Genomic DNA, 15,834 nt, shown 5'->3' with positions numbered 1-15,834 from the left:
GTCATGGAGTAAAAACTTTGGCTGAACAGGGGTTTATACGCAGAGCACAGGAAGACTAGAAATGCAGTAGTAGGCATGGAGGGCCCTGAAAAAAATGTGCCACATCTGCTCGTCTGCCTTATGTTTCTGCACCGACTGTCGCATTTTTAATAGAAGTGCACTTTCTGTTCTACTCCAATAAACGCAACATTACGAACTCCAGTGTGGGGCAGTCCTTCAGCCAGTGCAGAACTTTTTCTGTACATCCGAGTCAGCTCTGTCATTTTTCCAGCATTGTAGTACAAGATTTGTTAAACTGGTTTAGCAGAATATGAGCAGTATACTCTTAAATTAGCTGTTTATTTGTAAGCACAAGTTCAGGTCCTCAGTTTGGTTGCATGACAAATTGCCATACCTCAATAGATACAAGAAACAATTTTATTAGAGTTTAATAAAATCCAAACAGTAATAATCACAACAATATAATGACATACATTTCTTTTGGTATGTATACAGCCCATGTCTTGGCACTGTATAAATTCAACTATACATCGCAAGTACTGTGTCCTGACCACTATTATTCACATGTGTAAAACCATCACAGCAATTCTTCACCAAATATCACAGTGATTAGTGACATACACTTTGTAACTGCTTTACATGAGCATAATGTATACAAATGGTCCCTGTGTACCTACACATGACTAGTGCCACCTGAGTACTATTACTCACAGGTGTAAAACCAACAAAGCAGTTCTTTAAAAATACCACAGCGCTTAGTGACGTACATGCTGTAGCTCCCTTGTAAAAGCTTAATACAAACACGTGAGGACACAGAAAGCTAGCAGTGGGCATACATGGGAATACCACCGCCTCAATACTAATTCACAAGTGTAAAACCAACCAAGCAGTTCTTTAAAGAATATCACAATGCTTAGTAACATACATTTTCTAACTAGCTTATATAAGCTTTATACAAACATGAGAACATACACAAAGCTAGCGGTGCACCCGCATAGAAGTGCGGCCATCTGAACACGATTATTTGCAAGTGTAAGCTCAACAGAACAGTTCGTTATAGTGACGCACATTTTGTAACTGCCTTATACAAGCTTAGTGCAAGCACAAGAATGCAGAAAAATATAAATTAAAAACTTGCTCTATGCATACACAAACAGATCAACACAAATGGTAAACACCGCTTTGAAGACAAATGTGACTGTGGCAAAGCGCAGTGCTGCGCCGGTTGAAATTGCCACCCAAAAAAGTATTGAGCAATGCTTAAACCACAGGCAATAAAGTGCTGAAAGACTGCGTCTCTAACATAACTATTTTAATTCAAATTTCTTGAATATAGGGCTCGCTTGCAGATAAGGCATCTGATCCAACTGACCTGATTTTACACCTGCTACATGCATACAATGCACTCAGATATAACTGGTAATAATAATTATAAAAGGCATTTAAAAACTTGATAGTATGATGAAGATGCATGACTAGAAAAGTTCTGTCCCCCTCGTACTTGTTAAAAAGGTGTAAGTACGACACATGTTCTTTTTTTCCTCAATTTTTGCATTAATGGACAGCCGGGAACCTCGAACCGACACAAAAAAAAGATACTGCTATGTTAATAGTGTTACGAATAATTTTTTATGAAAGCTTTTTTACAGACAAGTTGCAGTCTCGTTTCTGGAGGTTGAGCTGTATCTTGCAAAATAACTTGAAAAGTGGTCACATGGGAGCATGACACTATATCATAATGTTAGTTTCGGTTGACTCTCTTGCCCTACAAGTCGCTGCTCACTGTGGCCAGTGATGCAACAGCAGTGTCTGTGTGATTTTCATCACACTTCTGTCCTGTGCCATTCTTACCAGAGTTGGCGGCACATTAGATACCAAAATTTCGATAGTGTTGCTTTCTCAGGTGGTTGCTTTTGATTTGCTCAATATCAGTTGGCACTTCAGCTGCATCAAACTTCTTTTTTACCTCTTCAACAACAACATCAACAACAATCTTATGACACCTGTGTTGTCCTTCTAGTTGCCTACAAAGACCAGTCAATCTAGCAACAACACTGACAGTCTCTACTATCTTGTAATGGGGGAGAGGTGTGTCCCACCATGTGTTCCACATTGTTGCCACTATGTGGGCTGGCTGGGGAGGCAACAACTGTAATATGTTTGCATTTGCATATATTAAAGTGATGCTTGTACTGTGTTATAACACCTAACTTAGTCTTGCACTTGCTGCACAATAACACTGGCTCACAGTCGTGGTGAAAAGCTTTCGTATGTTGAGCAAATGAGTTGTATCCACTACAAAAAAAGTCAGTGATAGCACGCATGTTGCTCTACCAGGCCTGGTGTGGTTCCTTCTGACACTGCTGCTGATGCTGACGCGCTGCTGCTTGCCTCGTACACTGTTGCAGCTGCAGTAGACGTGGCAGTCTCTGTATCTATTGCTGCCGTGTCATCTGTCATGGTAACTTCCAAGTGGTACCGGGCTCACTTCTGCAACAGAGATGTTGTTTGCCCCTTGAGGGCTCTTATGATCAGGGCCAATAATTTCGTAGGCATTGTCTCCTGCATCGAAGAACCAATAAGAACAGCATGAATTAATAAACATAGCTCTAAAAAGTACGGACATCAAGACTTAACCACAAGCTTTGCACATAAGTGACCGGGCTTAATGAATAATACTTGCAGGAGGAGTTACAATTGTTTGTGTATATTACAGTAAAGCATCATCAGAAGATATTCAAGAGGCACGGGAAACATGTCTCTCGAAACCAAAAATTTTGAGACACTGAGGAGCCAGAATAGATCACTTTATTATGCATCATCACTAAAGTATGTTTTGATATATCTGAAGGAATAAATGCTCAGGGTGGCTTAAAGGGCCCCTAAACCACTTCTCGACATTTTTTGAACATTTCAAGTAAACACGCGTATCGAAATCAGAATGCCGTCACGATCGACGAAGCCAAATGCCAGAGTGCGTAGCACTGCCGGAGCACCACAATATAAAGAAAATGACCCCGTGTGCCTCTCTGGACCTATTCTGCACCCCCCAGTTTGTCCTGACGTCACCAGGCTGTCTCTGATGATGTCACCAGTTTCCGGTGCTGTCGATTGGTCGAACGAAAGTGTACGACTGCCGGCAAGGCCTGCAAGCAAATACACACACTCCTTCTTCCTCGTCGCGTTGCGCGCGATGCCATTGTGGGCAGCCAATGGGGGCAAAGAACAGAAACGCCAACAGAAGGGTCTCCCTAGGAGGCTCTTCAACACGAGTCACCATATAGTTCCGTTGTATTAGCGCCACCCTCGCAGGACGACGGGCCAGCGCGGCAGCAACAGAGCTCGTTGGTGTTGGCCTGTCCCGTAACATTTGGAGGTGTACTAGGCAAGGAAAAGACGATACTGTCCATATGGCGTGTACCAGATGAAAGAGTAAAATGAGTGGGGACTACTTTTCGATAATCAAACACACGTAGCTCCACTATTACTGAACCGTTTCGAAAAATTCTCGTGGCTACCTGTTCATTGCCTTATTGTGTAGAACTGCAACACCGCAAATAAATTTCAACCTCGGTAGTTTAGGGGCCCTTTAAAGAAGACATTCACAGCTTTTTAGTGACTGTAGATTGTGTTAGCTTCCTTCCCAACTTCTGGAATTTAAACACTTCACTTTGCAAGCCTTGTTGCTCGCAGTACCTTTGAGGTGCTCTTAGACGCTCGTCAGCTTCAACTGCCGACACTTTTTGCCCTGAACTGTCCTCGTTGCCCTCCTTTTCTGGTTCATGCTAAAAGAGACATGCGCGATTGCCTTGTGTAAGGATTGCGTGATCTTTACGCCCTTCGGAGCACACAAGGTGCACAACGTGAATGTGTCTGGGTTGTGTCCGTTCGAAGTAGTGAATACTTAAAAAGTCATCCTTAGTAACAAAGGTGTCTCTTGTATACAGTATTGTTAACGTGGCAAACATAGGAAAACCAACCAAACCATTTTCAGATGTCTCTTACAACCAAGTGCATCTTGTAATGAGATTCTACTGTACTGAATATTTTTCAACTATGGATCATCTGCATGTACATATAGTCACAAAGACATGTTGTGTGGAATGGCGAATCGGGAAACAGTTCGTACTCTTACTTTTTGTCCCTAACATAAGCAACTGATAACAATATGATAAAAAAAGCAGGCAATGAGGCTAGCATGGAACATAATCCTTCAGCTCTAAACAGTTTTTTGGGCCCACATCATTCCCTCATATGACATAAGGAAACTTGATTGCAGTAATGGCTGCATGTGATCTGAGTTGATTGAAACAAACTATACGTAAGGTTGTCCTGTATGTAATTTTATCAGAGTGCTTTTTAGATGTCCTGCTGGTGATCCTGGCTACGCGATGCTTCTCATGCTTTTTGGCACGATTCCTTTTTTTCCACTCCTTCTTTTTCAGATTTTCTCCCCTTTCCCTTCCCCCTTGGGTAAAATAGCACACTTGAAGTATCAAATCTGTTGAACTAACGTGTGTATCAAACCTGTTAACATGTGTGCTTCTCTCTGGTCTGTGTTGTATTTTTGCGCTGCACAATTCAATTCAAGATGAAAGATGGAACGTCCCTGCCTTTAGTTTAATTGTGTGTGTGTGTGTGTGTGTGCGTGCGTGTGTGCGTGTGTGCGTGTGTGTGTGTGTGTGTGTGTGTGTGTGTGTGTGTGTGTGTGTGTCATGTTTTGAAATATATGTACATTCAGGGGTACCTGCATGCCCTTCTCTCCTGCTCCAGTGACGAAAAGGAGAGCCTGTTTATGTACCATAGTAAAAAATTCAAAGGTTTTCGCTGTGCCCATTACATCCCTTATTATATGGCTCTGTCACAATACAGAGTAGCAGTGGTCCATAATACTAGCCCATCCCAACATAATTATAAATTAACACATACCGACATGCTGCGAAACAGCTGTTGCAAAGCCGCTGGTGAAGGCAATTTCCGCAGCACTGCAGTGGTACAGCCGAGTTCCACCTGTATAGTGACAAATCCATATGCGTGTTAGCAACTCAGTAGTTGCTGATGGTTTCATAAGCTTTACACTACACAATAAAGTAATCTAGACAACTTTGTTGGAACAAATGCACATAATTAGGACACCACTTAAACACTAACACGATTAATTGCCCCCAATCTCTCACTCACTAAGGGATAATACTACTGAAACATCGGTGGAGAGCCCAGATTAATACAGCCCATAAAGGACAAGCGTTCTTTGAGGAAAACAGCTATAACAGCGGTGTTTTCTTGATCATTTTATGTGGTAGCTTTGATTTAAATGTCATGCAGTACTATAAAATACGAAGTGCCGCATTTGTACCAGCAGAAGGCGTCGTCAGGCTCATGGTACAACAGATTTTTGCACTGTTTGTCAGTGAGCCGACACATACGAAGAAAACCTAATTCACAGATACATATACAGTGTCAAGTGCACTTCTCCTTCTGAAAACGCAGCCGCCAGTTCCAATGCTGCTGTAAGGAAAGGTTATATAGAGTGCGAGACTGCATGGAACTACCACTTATGATTAAGTGTATGATCTGCTGACTGGAAAGGTAGTCACATGCTATTTCTAGTCTCCTTTAGAAGCATTACTAAAGGATGAATTAAAATCTATTCATAAGTCATGAATTTCACGCATCCAGTTTGGCTAAATAACCTGTGAGAAAAAGACATGTTTACCTGGAATAGCAACTTTTTCTCCTGCTGCAAAACTTTCCTTCGAATTAATGAAATAACTTTACAGCGTCATAATGCGTTTCTCGCAACTACTTGCCGGCAGTGGCGAGTTAGTGTTTATATCCGACTCATTGGGCGACAATACTGCCAAACACAAATGCTTCACGAACACGAGAACACGTCCCTCGCAGAGAATAGCAACCATATATGCCTCTGTGAGACATGATCGCACCTTTGTGGTCAAAATGTACATTAGAACGACACCATCTCATTAAAAAAAAAGCCTCCGTACAAGGCAGCCGCCAACTGCATAATGTGAAATTGCAACTGATGTCCACTTACTGGTGGCCTGTGTTTGAGTCACTTTTGACAGTTGACTGGGTGCTGAGAAATGGACGTCCTGGGTTGTCCCTGCAAAACATACAGGGTTATGTCAAATGTTGAAAATATATATATGCCGGCATTTCATCAGTCGCAAAACAAACGAGTAAACTAATAAACAACTGTAATGTAAACAGAGTACACATCATAAGATAGGCTGTCAACTGTTAATGCATTGCGCAAAAAACCTGATGCATAGGAAAGACTATATGTATACACACGAAACTGACACACAATTTAATTCGCTCTAGGTTTTTCCGTGCAGTATATTCAAATTATTATGTCTTGTGGTTAGAGCAAAATTAGTGTAAATTACGAACTAAATTATCTACCCTGGAAACTTTTCTTCAATATGCACCTGTGCGCGCTTCGAACGAGTCGTGTTGTAAAATTTACGTACATGGCATTTAACATAGTTGCTGAACACGGATTTCCTTTGCCCTGTGTCGTGTACAGTGAGCTACATATATCTGCCCCCCCCCTTTTTTTGTACTAGCCATACTGCGTGCCACTGCACCAATACGCACGTCAATAAACCTCACGACACAGAAATAAAGAAAGCGCCAATCACCCATGCCTGCATGTTGTAGTGGGCCTAACCTAACCAAGCATGGGCTGTTGCTTTTTATAGTAAACACAGGCACCGTGCTCATTGCAAGTATGTATCATGTCGCTAAGCAAATACGCAATTTCATTGTACCACTATTTTTTATCACATGGATATATCTGTTGAGAGGCAAGACAAAAAGCAGTCACTTCTCAGAACTAATCAGCTTTCTTAAAACACATTTTTAACTTTTCAATGACACTTGCTGCTATGTGTTTGTCTCCAGAGAGCATACTTGATTTGACTTTCCAATCAGAGACATTACATAAATATACCATGTTAAGATGACTGCCTGGAGCACGTTAGAATTTTCATCTTCGTGTAACATACTGTATCTTGATTTTGTTAACATTTGGTCAAATGGTACACCCAATATACCCACATACTAGTTTTCTTGTCCAAATAACATGCCAATGTATTTTGATTTTTTGGCATTGGCTCCTCTGCACTACGTGAAGTCGCGCTGCACTGGCTCTTTCACATCCTCGTGTCCTTGCAGCTGCCTTCTTGCGTTATACAAAGCGGGTGCCTGAAAAATATCGTATGCAAAAGTCAACACAAGGGCATGGTGCAAAACAACATCAAGACAGTCAAGGCCATGGCAATAAAAAGTCTTAGCTCTTAGTCTTCCTAGTGAAATGCATGCAAAACATCCAAATGACTGCAACAGTCAACTGCTAAACTAACTTCAATTTTTAGATTTAAACAAAAAAACAAATAAACCACAGTTCATCCTTGTTTTTCATGAATGTTAGAATACTCCTGCTAATGAATAGAATATTGGTCATTTTCAGACGTCATAGGTCTGTCATGAGTCTGGTGTATCGCAAACACCACTTGTGACACATCCTAAGCACGTGCCCAGTGTGCCCCCCCCCCCCCGCACCATCCCTGGTTGTGCCACTGCTGAAGCCATAATTTGAGGATTATAGCTGCAAACATGATGCTCAGTAGGGATGAAAATATTGTCCTTCAGCTCAATGGATATATGGATGTGCCTATAAAAAAGGGCGACAAGGCTTGTTATGGCAAGCTTACCCACATTTCAATAATAACAAGTTCACTGCGGCCTGCATCTAAGCTTACTAAAAGGCATGAACTTATTTTCATGCATGAGGTGCGCAGTGGAGTTCATTTTTGACAGACCCGACTAGAGCTGCAGTTTGAAATCTAGCATTTTAGATTCTTGTAGGCATGTAAAAGTTGCAGTTAAACCGCAGTTATTAGTTTATTACACCAACCTATTGTTCTGTGTACGACAGACTGGTAACACGGAATTAAAGCAACATTTTATTTTGATATTTTATTTCTCTACTAAAAATATTCAAGCGATAAACACATCTTGATCTGCCATGCTATAGCAAAATGCACACATTACGCTTGTAACCCCCAGAGGAAGGCTGATTTAGCTGTTCATATGACATAACTCTGACACGCCAACTCATATTAGCAAATGCACAGGCATGTCCAAAACAATAAGCGTATGCAAAGCGCCCCTGCAATCGTTTTTCCACACAGCAGCCGTTATATTCGATGCCGATGCGTAACTAGCTGCTCGACAATTCACCTAGTTCGTAGACATAAGCATCCTTTCAGTTTCGCACCGTGCACGAAAACCGCAACAGGAGACAAAACCAGACCTATAATCACACCATTTCAACATGAGCAAAAACAGTTCAGTCTTAGGGATAAACACTGTGAGAGCGATTTAGTGCGCGACGGCGACGAGCGACGGCTTCGAGCGACAAAACGGGCCGTCGCTTGAACAGATGGCTCGGTTCTGGAAATCTAGAAATCGTCGCTCGTCGCCCAGAAGTGCTATGAGCGACTAGCCAATAGCGCGAAGCCGGAACTGGATGTACATACATCGCTCAAGTACTACCGATTGTCGCGCGGAACGAGCAAATGATTCAATTTTTATACGTGCAAGGATAAGACCGTACTGCAAGACCGGTGGAAATATTTTATGCTAGTTTTTATAGTAAAATACATCAACGTAAATTACTAAAGCACGCGTCACGCGTGACTGCAGCCCTCATGCCGGCAACACCGGGGAGGCGTCGCTCAAAATCGTCGTTCGCACGGAGTACGACTTGTAGGCGACGAGCGAACGCGACAGCCATCTCCGTCGCGTCGCTTGTAGCTGCCGCGCGCAAGATCGCTTATATGGGGTTTATACTTTTTTCAGCATAAAACATGGATTCCTCATGCGTTTTCAGTAAGTTCAAGATAACGCGCCCAACTGACCTCTTGCAGCATGCAGCTGAATGCCTGCGGCAAAGTTTCTAACTAGCGCTGGTGCTGCACGTAACTTCAGTGGTCGCAGATTCCCCCTGCGCGAGACACCGTCAAGCGCGCGGCTTATTTATAAAAAGAAAGCATGCTGCCAGCAAAATGACGTTTTCTGTTATGTGATTCCTTAGTTCAACAGCGTTCCGTACACAGTAGACTGCCAAACTGAATAAATTCAAACACACAAAACGCACGCTAATCACGCTCCGCATAGGCTCGGAATCACGGGCTGGTGAACTAACCATTTTAAGCGTCCTCTCGCCTGGCGTCTTATTGAACATACCATAGTTCTGGCAGCGTTTGCGATTTTTAAAGCTCTTACGGACAACGGCAAAGTGATAAAATCACATGCAGTTATCGCGACGACTGGCTTTTTCGATTGACATCGAGAGACACAGCGCGTATGCCTAGTCCTTTGTCAATCGCGTCGGCTAAGCGCAGCGACGACTTCCTGGCGATAGCATGACATATACGGACAATGTGCACCAAAGTTAGAATTCACTTACCGTGGAGGATTTGCTGTTATATCCAAGGCAAGACGAACGACAGTCGTGTTTTCGTGGCGACGCGAGATGGCTGACATACGATCTCCCTTGGCTGGCCTTTGCTGCTGAAATGCATTGGCTGCTGCTGTGCTGCTCGGCGGACGGTCACCTTTCTCCGGTGCTGTGTTGTTCCGCGATCTTGAGCGCGCGCGCGCGCGGTGGAGCAACTCCGAGTGAAAAAGTAGAGCGCTCGCTATGCGTTCCGTTGAACTGCGGCGGCCTGTTCTCTTAGAAGCAAAACGATGTGTTCTTTGCTCAGCGTGCATGGATGATACATTGCCGTGTTCGGGGCCAGCCACCTACAGTTGAAGCAGAAGATTACGCTACGTTTTGTTTTCTATTGCCGCAAGAGTCTCTCTTTTCTAATGTCGCAAGAGTCTTTTCACTCTCTCTCTCTGAAGGGGAGAGTGAAAAGCACATTTCACTCTCTCCTTGGTGACAGAGTGAACAATGCATTTCACTCTCCTCGACATTTTGCGAGAGTAAAACGACGCTTTGAAGAGTGAACGGGCAGCTTCACTCCTGCGATACCCTTCCTAGTTTTTAGAGTGTATAGACACTGTGCACAAAAAATGTGATTTGAGGTCCGGGCGCTATATTAACTTGCAACTAACTTTCTTTAAAGGCAAGCACAATCAGCGCCGAAAAACGAGGCAACCATGGACAAACTAGAATTAGTGAAAATAACCTACTGTGCAAAAGCCATGTTTTACACCTTGCGCCGTACCAGAGGCGGTGAGCTTTATTTTGCTGATATATTTAAAGAAATGGCTATGTCTACTCTAATAACAAATTCAATAGGTCCGGGAATAATCGTTTTCAACGAATATGTCAGTTGAACACATTCCAAGTAAATGTTCGTCTACTGTCGTTTCGGCCATAACACGGCGGAACGCTAGAAAAGCATCAGCATCGTCACATGTGTTCCTATTGTACACACACACAGGCATATATATTATTACGTAGGAAGACGCAGATAAAAAGTTATATATACGTACAAATAAGTATACGTACAAGTATATTTACAAGAAAATACGCCGCGCTTGGCCAAGAGGCAACAGCCCTTGCTAGCCTCTAATCGTTGCCGTCGTCTTCACGCTGCTCGCCTCTTCGCGATCGCAAATACTGTTCCGTAGCACTACCCCCGGCGGGAAAAGCGCTGTCCCGGAGCGACTAAAGGCAGGACTTGGAAGCAGTGTAGTAGGCCTTGAGCCTACTGACATGCACGACATCACTACATGCCAGAGGAGAGGACGAGCTTGAACCCACAGGAGCAATTTCGTGCGTCCCAGGCGTCACCTGGCGTAGCACGTGGTAGGGCCCTGTGTATCGCGAAAGGAGCTTCTCCGAAAGGGCGACGTGACGAGAGGGCGACCAAAGGAGCACGAGCGCTGCAGGCGAAAACTGTACGTCACGATGGCGGGCGTTGTACTGACACTGCTGAGTGGTTTGCGAGGCCGTCAGTCGAGCATGGGCAAGCTGGCATGCATGGTCGGCGAGTGCGATGGCGTCACGCGCATACTCGCTTGTAGAGGTCGCAGCAGGAGGAAGTGCCGTGTCTAGGGGCAAGGTAGGTTCGCGACCATACAGTAGATAAAATGGAAAAAATCCGGCGCTGTCGTGCCAGGAAGAATTGTACGCAAATGTTACGCAAGGAAGGGCAATGTCCCAGTCGTGGTGGTCCTTGAAAACGTAGTTGGACAGCATCTCCGTAAGAGTACGGTTTAACCGCTCTGTCAGGCCATTCGTTTGAGGATGGTATGAGGTAGACAGCTTGTGTTGGATGGAGCAGAAACGCGCCATGTCGGCGATAACTTTCGAGAGGAAGTTTCGACCACGGTCAGTAATCAGCTGTCGCGGGGCGTCACGCAAGAGAAGGTCCGTGACGTCAGTGGCGCAACTGGTAGGGAGAGCCCGCATGATAGTGCACCGGGTGGCGTAATGAGTTGCGACGGCTACCCATTTGTTCCCAGAGGATGATGTGGGATAGGGACCGAGGAGGTCTAATCCAACACGAAAGAACGGTTCCACAGGCACGGTGATCGGCTGGAGATGACCGGCAGGTAGCACCTGAGGTGTTTTCCGACGCTGTCAGGGATCACAGGCAGCAACATAGCGTCGGACGGAGCGAGAAAGACCAGGCCAATAGAAGCGGCGGCGGACGCGGTCGTTCGTGCGGGTTACCCCAAGATGTCCTGCAGTGGGTGCGTCATGCATCTCAAAGAGCACAGTCTGCCGTAGATATTTTGGCACGACAAGAATAACATCAGAGCCGTCAGGGCGGAAGTTCCTTCGATACAGAATGCCGCCCTGGAGGACATATCGGCGAACGGATTCGTCGGTAGGTGTAGAGCGCAGACGCTCGATAAGTGCTCGCAGCGATAGGTCTCGGTAGTGCTCATCGGGGATATTAGCGAAGGCAGACACAGAGAAAATTCCGTGGGCGCAACTACTGTCGGCATGGTCAGGCTCGTCGACCGGGTAGCGAGGCAGGCAGTCAGCGTCCTTGTCTTGTCAGCCAGATTTATAGGTGACAGTATACGAATATCCTTGGAGGCGTAAGTCCCAGCGACCAAGTCTTCCTGTAGGATCTTTCAGTGAGCATAACCAGCAAAGCGCGTGATGGTCTGTGACAATGAAAAAGGGTCGGCCATATAAGTATGGGCGGAATTTCGCAACCGCCCAAACTAGGACCAGACACTCCCGCTCAGTGATGGAATAGTTGCTCTCCGCGGGTGAGAGGAGCCTGCTGGCGTAAGCAATAACACGGTCGTGGCCGCGCTGGCGTTTTGCCAGTACCACGCCAATTCCGCGACCGCTGGCATCAGTACGGATTTCGGTAGGCGCAGAAGCATCGAAATAGGTCAGAACGGGAGGCGTTGTGAGAATGTCGATTAGATGCGAGAATGCAGAGGCCTCATTATCGCCCCACTGGAAAGGGGCGTCTTTTTCCAAAAGCTTAGTTAGTGGTCGTGCTATGGCGGCGAAATTTCTCATAAAACGGCGGAAGTACGAACAAAGGCCGATGAAGATGCGCACATCCTTGACACACTTCGGAACAGGGAAGTGCGCAACAGCATGGATATTGCCTGGGCCCGGTAACACTCCGTTCACGTGAACGAGATGCCCAAGGCCGGTCATCTGGCGACGGCCGAATGGGCACTTCGATGCATTGAGTTGCACATCGGCTCGACGAAAAACGTCCAGGACTGCTGAGAGGCGCTCGAGGTGCGTAGCGAATGTTGGGGAGAATACTATAACGTCGTCCAAGTAGCACATGCACGTGGACCATCTGAAACCGTGAAGAATGGAGTCCAACTTGCGTTCAAAAGTGGCAGGGGCGTTACATAGACCGAACGGCATCACTTTGAATTGATAAAGACCGTCGGGTGTTACAAAAGCAGTCTTCTCGCGGTCGAGATCGTCCACGGAAACCTGCCATTAGCCGGAGCGAAGGTCAATAGAGGAGAAATAGCGAGCACCGTGGAGGCAGTCAAGGGCGTCATAAATCCGAGGTAGGGGATACACGTCCTTTTTGGTAACCCTGTTAAAGGGAAGCTGAAACACTTTTCGAAAAAAATGAGTTCTCTGCGGCATTCTGCAGTTTTGAGTCCCCTGAACACGAATATCTGGTTCAAAAAGGGCGGAAACAAACGCAAGCGGCTGTTTTTTCAAGAAAACGCGCACCAGCGCCTCAGGGCATCGCGCGAACGCCGCTGTTGCCCGTGATTGGTCGGGGCCGCTGTGACGTCATTCGCGGCAGTCGCCGGTCGGCGCCGCCGTTTCAGAGCGTAGCACGCTGTTCTGTTCTGGCTCCATAGCTGAGTTGTAAGCATTATGGAGCGTTCTCGCTGTCTCGGACAGCTTGTATTTTCGCCGTACATGTTCGAACCGACAGCCGATACGGAAAACGATGGCGGAAACGGCGGCAACGATGATGTTGAGTGTGCCAACAGCGAGAGCGATGTGTGCACCTTCTCGTGCGTTGGAAATCTTAGCTGCTACGTATGTTTTTTTTTTCATGTAGCTGCACGTTCCAATGGGGGAGAAAAAATGCGCTAAAGTGTCACTGGGAACTTGCTGTTGGAAGAATGCCGAAGCGCTAACTTCTCATTAGATTGTAAACACGGGTGCAATTCCGCGATGTCAAGCACCTTGCCACTGCTTGTCTAAAGTCCCGTGATTTTTTTAGTGTTGATACACGATCGCGAATATAAGTGCTGCGTTTCAAAGCGCGCACATGCAGTGCTGCGAGGTACAGTCATGGAAGTTGCTTATCATACATATCCAGAGATGGCCAGAGGTATTATATGTGCAATATTCATACTATGGTTCGACGACTTTGCGATTGTGGCAAATCGGTATGCGTGCTCCATGCTAGTGTTGACAGAAAGATATTAGGCGGTTTAGCACCGCCGTGTGCTAAACACGATAACTGCAACCGAACGTCGAATGTCACTAGGCAAGCCTATACTCCATTTCATACCTCAGGTGCAACGCTGTGGAAACTACGCACGAAGTCCGGTCACCAAAATTTATTACTGCGCGCGTTTCCGTCTATGCTTCGCAGCGTGCCAGCGGCGTTTGCTCGCGCGAGCATGCACGTGAAGCTGCCGCGACGGGCTGCAATTAAAAACTCCCGAAAAGAAAATTGATTTAGAAGAACGTGTTAGCAGCCGTATAAGTACACGGGTGGCTTCTATGGGTAAATTCTTTTTTTTTCATTCAGAACTGAGCTTATATATAGAAATTTTTCTAAAAAATCGGGTGAAGAAACACCGAACTTTTTCTAAGTGTGAACGCAGCCACTGCAAGAAGTATCACAAGCCTCCACAGCGTTGCACCTGATGTATGAAACGGAGTATAGCAACGCTAGCAACAAAGCCTTTCCGCATTTGTCGTAAGGCTATCCGGCTATCGCGGAAATGGTCCGAGCACAGCAGAGTTGATTTCGTGGGCACGAACTTATCTCTCCTCACCGCACGGACCCACTGCGCTGCAAGCTTCTTGTCCTTCGGGAACCTGTGAAACACCACATCGTCTCACCCGCCTGTGTTCGCGCAGCCGAATGCTGCACAGAACGAGGGCATGTTGGGCGCCCTTGGCTGTGGGCACTCACGCAGCACAGAAGGAAAGAACAGTTTACAAAAATTGCAAAATAAAACAAACGTGAGCGGCCGCGGCGGCAGATCTCTCGTAGCGTCGTTCAGTAAAGAGCAGGACGGAAAGAGGCATGCCAGCACATGCCAGCACGCCGGTCCGGCAGCTCGTTCCCCGCGAATGACGTCACTCTCGCCGGTTCTCTCCTCTGGCAACCACCTCACCCGGCGCTCCAGGAAGCGATGGGGGCGTGTCCATGGGGGTGATTTAGAAAGCGATTTCCGCCCCTTATATTAACAAAACGAAGAAAAAAAATTCGGAACCGTAAATTATTAGGTCTGTTCTTCCCAATCCCAGCAATTCATGGAAATTGAAAACCGTTTCAGCTTCCCTTTAAGGTGCCGATAGCCCACGCAAAAGCGCCATGAACCATCCTTCCTTTTGACCAGTACTACAGGTGACGCCCATGGACTATATGACAGTTCAATTACGTTCTTGGCAAGCATTTTACGAACTTCTGCGTGAAAAACTTGACGCTCAGCCGGTGACACTCGATACGGGCGGCGATGAACAGGAGGGGCATCGCCGGTATTAATGCGATGCTTAACAGCTGTTGTTTGGGAAAAAAACGATCGTTAAAGTAAAAAATATCCTGGTAGGAAAACAGAACGCGGTAGAGCTCACGAGCGTGCTCAGACGGCAAGTCGGGTGCAATCATTTTCTGAAAGTCAGCGATGGTGCAAGTTGCCGAATGCGATGGTAGAGGAGTACGGGATGAATTGTCGTCTACTGCAATCGATGCTACTGAGTGACCTTCGAATGACTAAAGCTGGGCCAGAGACATCCCGCGTGGCAGCACTTGTGTCGTCAAGCCAAAATTGACCACTGGCAGGCAGACGCAATTCGCCGTAATAGATAAAACTGTATGAGGTACTGTGACTACGTGTGTAACGAGGACGTCTTGCATAGGAGCCGCGATGTAGTGACCGTGGGGGACTGGTGGGGATGACATTAAGTCAACGTAGGTAAATGCCGAAGGTGGCAAGCGAACGAAGTCGACGGAACTGAGGCGAGTAAGGTGTTGTTCAGCGGGATCCAGAACAGGCAGGTCGAGGCGGAGAGTACTGGCGGAGCAATCAATGAGAGCAGAATGGGCGGAGAGGAAGTCGAGGCCGAGGATGATGTCGTGGGGACAG

General features: G+C 46.1%; 1 long non-coding RNA gene across 1 annotated transcript; it reads right to left on the bottom strand.

Annotated features, from left to right (window-relative positions):
* Positions 1-399: 399 nt before the first annotated feature.
* On the bottom strand, positions 400-5,201 carry LOC142592758 (uncharacterized). Its single transcript, XR_012830797.1, has 2 exons — positions 4,930-5,201; positions 400-2,562 (listed from the first exon to the last, which is right to left on the bottom strand). It is a non-coding gene; the product is annotated as an uncharacterized LOC142592758 (long non-coding RNA).
* Between the last annotated feature and the right edge of the window lie 10,633 nt (positions 5,202-15,834).

The sequence above is a fragment of the Dermacentor variabilis genome, chromosome 9, assembly GCF_050947875.1.
Source record: "Dermacentor variabilis isolate Ectoservices chromosome 9, ASM5094787v1, whole genome shotgun sequence".
Classification (NCBI taxonomy): domain Eukaryota; kingdom Metazoa; phylum Arthropoda; class Arachnida; order Ixodida; family Ixodidae; genus Dermacentor; species Dermacentor variabilis.
This window is presented reverse-complemented; position numbering and strand designations above follow the sequence as displayed.